A 7,764-nucleotide genomic window follows, 5' to 3' on the forward strand; every position below is an offset into this window, starting at 1 on the left:
TCCTACAATAATCTGGGCTAGGCCAGTAGCAAGCCATGGGCTGAGCTCTACTCAAGGGGAGTTTTAAAAAGGGGATGCTGGGGAGAGGAAGATGCAGCAGCCCCAGGATCTGAGGGAGCTGCCTGGGTTGTGCTTGACTTGGTTTATTTCCTGCTGTGGCTGCTTTGGTTGGAAACATTCCATAGAAAGGGTTTCTTGCCAGGAAAGAGGGACTTGGAGGTGGTGTTGAAGCTGTGGGTGCTCAGGGTGCTTGGTGGTTGTGTCCACCTCTGTATTGCCACACTGCAGGCTCTGGATGACCATCGAGCTGGGAGCTGGACCTCCTCCTCAGGGTGGGCAGATGTGGCTCAGCCAAGTGGGAGCCCCCCCTGCAAAGGACCCTGTGCAGGCAGCAGCTGTGTGTGTCATGGGACCTCCTTGTGCAACACCTCCACCAGCATCTTGTAGAGCACCTCCTCAGGCTGCAAGATGTGCAGGAGCTTTGGGAATTCGGGATGGACCTGGAGAGTGATGGTGCTGGAAGCAGCCCTGGCTGGCAGCAAGGTCCCAATCCCCTCAGCCCTGCCCTCAGCAGAGCTGTGCCCTGGGCAGGGTGGGCTGCAGGGTGTGATGCCCAGCTCAGGGTCAGCGTTTTGGGCATGGAGAGGGAGCACAGATGTACCACAGCACGGTGAGGAACAGGAAGTACCTGTCTGGCAGAGCAGTGGAAGCAGCAGGAGATGAAGGGATCCTCGGAGAGGTTCTTGGCTTCTCCAGTGCAGACTTCACCCCATGGTTTTCTATCCCTGGGGCAGAGCAAGAACCAGGCACCCACAGTGCCACTCCCCACTGCCCCGAGGGCTCTGCACCAGATGGGGAGGCCACAAAGGCTGGGAGCCATCCCTGGCAGCTGAGAAGGTGCTGCAGGGAACTTTCTTTTCAGGACAAGGGTGACTGGCAGCTTGAGCATCTGCACCTTCACAAACACCAGGGACACATCTGGGAGGGTGGCACAGCTTCGGGGAGTCCCCATTGCTGAAGGGAACATGGGGAGCAATGCGGGGACCTGCTGGCCCCTGCAAGTCTGGCTCAGAGGAGCTGCAAGAGGAGAAAATTCTGACCTGGATTTTAGTTTTGAGCTTGTGGTGGGCAGTGAAAGTCTGGAGGGTCTTGTTCTCATTGTCGTGGTGGTCCTGGCAAGAGGCTACCAGATCAATGTCCTCACTGGTGCAGGATGAGGTGTGGGGTAAGGGGTAGATGGGGATGGGGGCAGGGACAGCAGCCCCTCTCCTGCAGCAGACAGCCGGCCCCAGGCAGAGCGAGGGGAGGGGGACACGGGACACAGGGTCTGTCCCTGGGCTCCCCGTCTGTGTGGGGTCCTCATCCCCACACGCTGTTCCACACCAGTGGGAAGCACCCCGGAGAGGCTGGGACACACACCGGGGATCCTGAGAGCCCTGCCTGCCCAGGGCCGGCCTCGTCCGGGGCTTTGTGTTCTCGGCAGGGGCAGGATGTGAGCAACGCCCAGCCCCGGCCGTGCCGGGACCGGCAGAGGGCAGCGGCACCGTGCCCACAGCGCGGGGACCGCAGCACAGCGGCGATCCCCCTACCCAGGGGCAGCGCAGCCTTGGGGGTCCCTGAAATGCCCCCGACCCTGACACTCTGCAGTGGGAGTCCCTCTGGAAGGAGGGGGAGTGATATTGGCGTGGGGGGCAGGCTGGGCTAATCTCTGGTGTGTTTGATGGGGGGATTTTGTGGTGCCCCCATTTTTGTGGTGTCCCTACTCTGGCAGAAGGAGGATGGAGGCACCAGAGAGGTGGGAAGGGGGTGGCTGTGCTGAGGAAGGGGATGCATAACCCCCCCGCCCCATCTCAGCCCTATATTTACTGGTGAAGCCGCGGCTTTATTTTGGCAGCTCTCGGCTGGTAAATATTGGCTTAAACCGAAAACCAGACGCCTGATTCACGACGTCTTAACAAACACAGGAAGGGGCCCCTGGCGCGTGTGGGGTGCTGCCAGCCCTGGGGACAGGGGGACCCTCCAGCAGGGCGGGGGCAGCCTCAGCTGCAAAGCGCGGTGCGAGCAGCGCATCCTTGCGCAGGCAGGCTCTGCTGCAGCGAGGCTCCCCGTGGGGAGACGTGGGGGAAGGAGGGGTACAAGCACTGGGGTGCCCCTTCCTCCTCCCCTGCTCTGCAGGGGGGTCTCCCTGCTTGGTTAAAAAGCAGCGAGGAAGAGGAGATGGGAGGGACGTTGGGGCGGAGGGCAGCCCAAGACCCTCCCCAGCCTCACCCCGTCACCAGGAGTGCCCCCCACTGTCCCAGCCCATCCCCTCCTGGTCACCCAAGGGGTGCCCCGCTTACCGGGGGGGGTGTGAAACATCTCCCCCACCCGAGTGCCCCCCTCACCCCCCCGCCCGCCCTGGCCGTTGTCACCCGAGGGTACAGGATGTTCTCACTCAGCCGAGCTCTCGCTCCCCAACCTCTCCCCGGCTCTCCCCCCTTTCCGCCAGCCCTCGGCCTTCACCTCTCCTCCTCTGCGCTGCTTTAACCCTTTTTTTTTGCCCCCAAACACCGCCGTTTCCTCTTCTTCTTTTTCTCCTTCTTCATTTCTTTTTAATTTCTGCTCAGATGCACTGGAACTCCCTCTCTGCCCGTTCCAGGGTGTCCCTGCACCCCCAGCTCGCTGCAGCTCCACTGGGGTGCCCACTCAACGCCCAACTTTGCAGGCAACCCCAGCAAAGTCACCCCACTCCCAGCCTTGCAAAACACTCCAAGGCAGAAGTGTTTGTGTGTGTCTAGGGCAGCGTGTTGGGTGTTTGCTCCTGCAGCCTTCACCCTGTGGGCAGAGAGGCTGCCAGCTCCAGGAGAGGAGAATATTTTTTTCGGGGGGGGGGGTTGCTGAGCTGCCCCTCTCCCCCAGGGTGAAAAGGACAGGCAGCAGCCCCGCAGCTCCAGCTTAGGGCAGCGATTTCAGCGGGGGAAGACCCCAGGCACAATCTAATTCCATGTCCCCACACACAGCACATGCAGCTTGCTGCAGACTGGGGTGATGATGGGCCTGATCCTGCAGCAGGGTCAGAGGGGCTCCTGAGAGTTGGGCTGGGAGGCACAGGGGATGCTTTGGGGCAGGCTTGGGCTGCTTGTGCCTGAGGGGTTGCCCAGAGGCATCCGGGAGTGCACAGAGGTGTTTGGGGGTGCACAGGGGCCCCTGGGGCTCCCTGCCTGCTCTTGGCTCTGGGATTTGTTCCCCCTCACAAGCCTTTACCCCGCAGTGGTGGTCAGAACACGGCAAGGACAGCCAGGAGGGCAGTAGCCCCTCTCAGGGTGTCCCTTGGCCAAGGCAGGATCCAGAGGGATGAAGCACATCCTTGCAGGGTGTGGGGCATCCCAGCCAGCATCAGGGACTTGGGGAATCCCAAATCATCAGGCAGATGCTCCAGCCTGCCCCCACCACCCTCTGCTGACCTGGGACACCTCAAGCTGTGCCTGCAGCAGCAAAAACCGCATGGCAGCTCCAAGTCATGGGGCACAATGGGGTGCAGGGATGTGGGGACCTGATCCTGTGACTTAGGGTTTTCCTAAATCTGGGCCAGGTTTTCACTGTCCCAGGGAGATGCCTTTGGGATGGAGCTGGCGAGAAGCCATCCTTCAAGCTCTCTCTGGAAGAAAAGCAACCTTTCTAGCAAAAAGAAAAAAAAAATAAATTCATGGAAAGCTCTGGTTTGCCTCTTCTTGCCAAAACCAATTGCTGATGATTTTTCACGGCTGCTTTGGCTTTGCCTTTGCCTGTGACAGAGGGAACAATGTCAGACACACTCCTGTTTTCCCACCCTGATTTTTTTCCCTGTAGCTGGAAGAGGAGAAGGATCCAACTGAAGGACAGGGACCTATCCTAGGCAAATAACAGCCCCAGGGGCTCCCAAATCTGGCATGAGGATCTCAGTCTTTCCTCCATCCTCAGGGTTGGTTTTGGGGCTGGAAGTGGGTTCTCTTGAAGATGGCCCCCCCGAGCAGCCGAGGGCTGAGGACTGCCCAGCTCGGGGCAGTAGTGGAGGTTGCAAATGGGACATGGGGATGCAGAAGTGGCCCTGGGAGACATCCAGGCACCCCACACACCTCCACAAGCCCCTCCCCCCCGATGTTGTCCACCAGGGCACAACTGGAAAAAATTCTCATCCTGAATAATTTGCGCTGCTGAAGGAATTAATTAGTGCAATACAGGGAGGACAAGGAGGGATGTTGGGCTGCATCAGTCCGGGGAGAGCTCCAGGCTGGGTGCTTTGCAACAGCCAGTCTGGGGGGAAGTGCTCGCTGCAGCTGGGTTCCCCCTCAGTGGATATTTTTAGCATTAAATTCCCTGAAATGCTGACGACTGAGGGTGGGAGGGGGAGGATTCTGGGGGATACCTCCATGACATTGATGGGGATTCACTCTGGGGAATGCTGAAAGGGTGTTGGGGGTGATGCTGGGGGGATGCAGGGGTTGAGGCCAGGGGGACCAGGGGGGGATATTGGGAGGGGTGCTGGGGGGAGCAGGGGCGATGCTGGGGGGATACTGGCGGAATGCCAGGGGGGATGCTGGGGGGATATTGGGGAGGATGTCCGGAAGGAAGTGGGGGGGATGTTGGGGGGGGATGCTGGCGGCGATATCGGGAGGAATGATGGGGGGGGGGGGGGGGGGGGGGGGATCCTGGGGGGTGCCGGAGGGATTGCCGGAAGGTGGTGCTGGGGGCCCCGAGCGGGCCCAGCTGCTCGCCGGGCCCCGGGTGGCCCTGGCCGGGTGCCCCCCCGCCGGCCCGGCGCTGAGTCAGGTTGTTCCCGGCGCTCCCGCGGCCGGTACATCGCGTCCCCACGCCGAGCGCCTGGCACCGCGCCCGCCCGGTGCAGCTCCCGGCAGGGGCACGGCCCGGTCCGGCCCCGGCGGCTCCTCCGGGCTCCCGGGCTGCGGCTCCCGGGCTGGAGAAGCTGCGACGGGGGACGAAGCCCCGGGAGCTGCCGGCGGGGCTTCGGGGGGCGCAGCCGTAGCGCTGGCCTGAGTCACGCTCTGGGCACGTCCCTGCCGGGCGTGCCCCCAACCCGCGGCTCCCTGGGCGCCCCGCAAGTGTTGGGGGACCCGGTGGGGATCTCCAGGAGTTTTTGGGCTTCCGATCCCTCTGGCAGGAGCATCTCCACGGCAGGGCACAGCCTCGCTGCTGAGCGCCCTCGGCGGGATTGAGCCCCCCCGTCGCCCCTGCGCCCAGCCCGGGGCAGAGGTGCCAGCTCGCACCCCCACCCTGACACTCCCGCTGGAGCGGGGCGGGCGGGGAGCCCCAGCCACCCCCAGCCATCCGCCCTCCCCGGCGGAGGCTGGTACAGTTCGTTACGTCCAGACCGGAATGTACTTTGTGTTAGAAGTGGCCACAAGCCAGGACGGCAAAGCCGGACTTTATTTATCCTCCCTGCTCCGGCCCCGCTGCTGCATCCTGCCCTTACTCGTGTGGGGCTGGATCTCCGGCAGGGCTGGGGGAGCCCTGGGCTCTGTCCACCTCTCTGCTGCGCATTGCCACCCGGGGAAGGCAGCGATTTCCCCCATTTCCTCCGGGGGGAAAAAATCTGGGAAAATATTTGTGTCCTTCCAGCCGGTAAAAGCTGTCCCCGGCGTCTGGAAGGAAGCGGCATGAGGAAGATGGGGACGCAGGGATGGATCAGTAAAGCCTCTGGAGGGAGGTGCCCCTGCCTGCTGGCTTGAGGGGTTTTTAGCAACCGGGACAGGGGTTTGGGTCACAATCTGGTCATTTATGGACTGGAAATGCACTGGGAAAGAGACAGCCCTGGCCACACTGCAGGACAGGGCAGGATCAGGCCTGTGATGGAGCAGGGACTGCTCTGGGGGTCCCCACATGTGCGGGGGATGCGTTGGCCCCTCTGCTGTTAAAAAGTCGTGGTGGGAGCCGTGAGTCCAGGCAGAGAGGGGGAGGCTTCGGCTGCCTCGGGAGGGACCGGAGGGATTGCCCCAGGCTGGGTCTGGGCGGTCATTCCACGACTACACCCAGAATCCCTCCCCCAGCCTTTCCGCCAGGAAGATTTCAGGGGGGAGTTTCATACAGAAAGCGGCTTTCCAGCTGCTCTGCATCCCCCGGGGTCAAGTGTCCTCATGCCAAGCAAGTGGTCTTGCCCTACTGCCCCATCTCCCCATGTCCGCATGTCCCCACAGTCCGTCCATTCCTGGCGGCAGTGCAGCTGCACCTACAGCCAGTGGCAAGGACACGGTGTTCTCCTGTCCTCTGCCGCCTGTTGTGCAACCACAGGCTGCACCTCCCGTAAACACACAACTTCCCACGACCACGGCACCAGGCTCCTGCCACGCTGAACCCCCGGTGCCAGCGACAAACGGGGCCCTCGGAGTGGTGCACACGCCGCGGGGCGAGGGTGGGTGAAGCCACGGCATTGTCAGGCTGCAAAAAAAGCTGCTTTGATCCCCAAAATGGGCAATGGGTAGCTGGGTGCTGGGGGGAAGGATGGGTTTGATCCCTCCGGGAAGGGGAGCATCCCTGGCCCCGGGACCATCGATTTGTGCTGCCACACACAAAAGGGAACCGAGAGAAAACCCATTTCCTCCACTCTCAGGAGGTTCACTGATGTGGCTCTTCACCGTGCAGCCAAGGTGGAGGGACTCCTCTCCTCCCCGTGCTCTCGAGGCAGATTAACGCTGGTTATTTTTAGAAGAAGACAAGGATGAATAAAAATATCCCCTGCTTTATTTTAATTTTTTTTTTTCTCTCTCTTTCAGGAAAGTTGCTCTCACCTCACACAAGGTGCTTGGAAGCCAGCACGAGGCAGGGCAGGTTCCTTGGCTTTGCTCCCTGCTTCCAGACTTTCCTCAAGGCTCGCTGTCCTTTCGGGGCTGGGCTCAGGGCTGGGGCAGGACATGTGTGGCCAGCTGGAGGGCGAGGGGGAACAAGCAGTACCCCCAGCAGGCGTCACAAAGCCGAACAGGATTATTTCTGGAACAGATTTCCTCCAGGTTGTGTTACAGGGATGGGGGTGAACGGGGCAGACCCCAGCACCGGGCAAGTGGAAGGTTTAGGACATCTCCCCACCCAAGAAAGCAGAGCGAGCTGAGGGGTCTGGCACTGGTATAGCAGTGATTTGGAAGATGTCTTTTATCCTTTAAAAAAGCAACTCTGATGCTTTCTTCCCATGTATTTTTTGGTTGTTTTTTTCTATACAAACAAACAAATTTACCATTTTTGTAGTGCAAGGATAAACCAGGCTGAACCCTCCTCATTGCTGCCATTGGTTCCATGGGGTTTTTTCAGGGCTTTGGTGTTATCGCAGAGGCCTGGTGGAATTAAGCTGTGGGGTTTCCTGATATTGCAAATCCACAATATTAATTTTTTTTTTTTGTAAATGAATGTTTAAAGCTCTTGGAAATTTAAAGCCGAAAGGGAAATGTTTAAAACCAAAAAATGTAAGATTCATCTGGGTTATTTTAGAGAGGGAAAAACTAAATGCCATGAAAACAATTTTTTTTTCTTTTCTAAAGTAGGCTTTAATTTCACTCTGTATTTCTGATGAGTGACATCAGTGTCTAAATTACAGCTGGGGAAATCGAACTCAGCACAATAAGCAGACCTGTGAGAAAGCACCCACCAACGCAGTGCTGCCTTCAGCTTTGCCCTGAGGGTTTTATCGGATCAACAGGTGGGAATCAGCGCGCAGGTTGGGAGCTGCAGGCACTCATTACAACACAGACCTGGTAAAAAAGGACCACTTTATAAAAGCACTCGGAGATGTCCCGATTTAAA

The sequence above is a fragment of the Corvus hawaiiensis genome, chromosome 24 (genome assembly GCF_020740725.1).
Source record: "Corvus hawaiiensis isolate bCorHaw1 chromosome 24, bCorHaw1.pri.cur, whole genome shotgun sequence".
Taxonomy (NCBI): domain Eukaryota; kingdom Metazoa; phylum Chordata; class Aves; order Passeriformes; family Corvidae; genus Corvus; species Corvus hawaiiensis.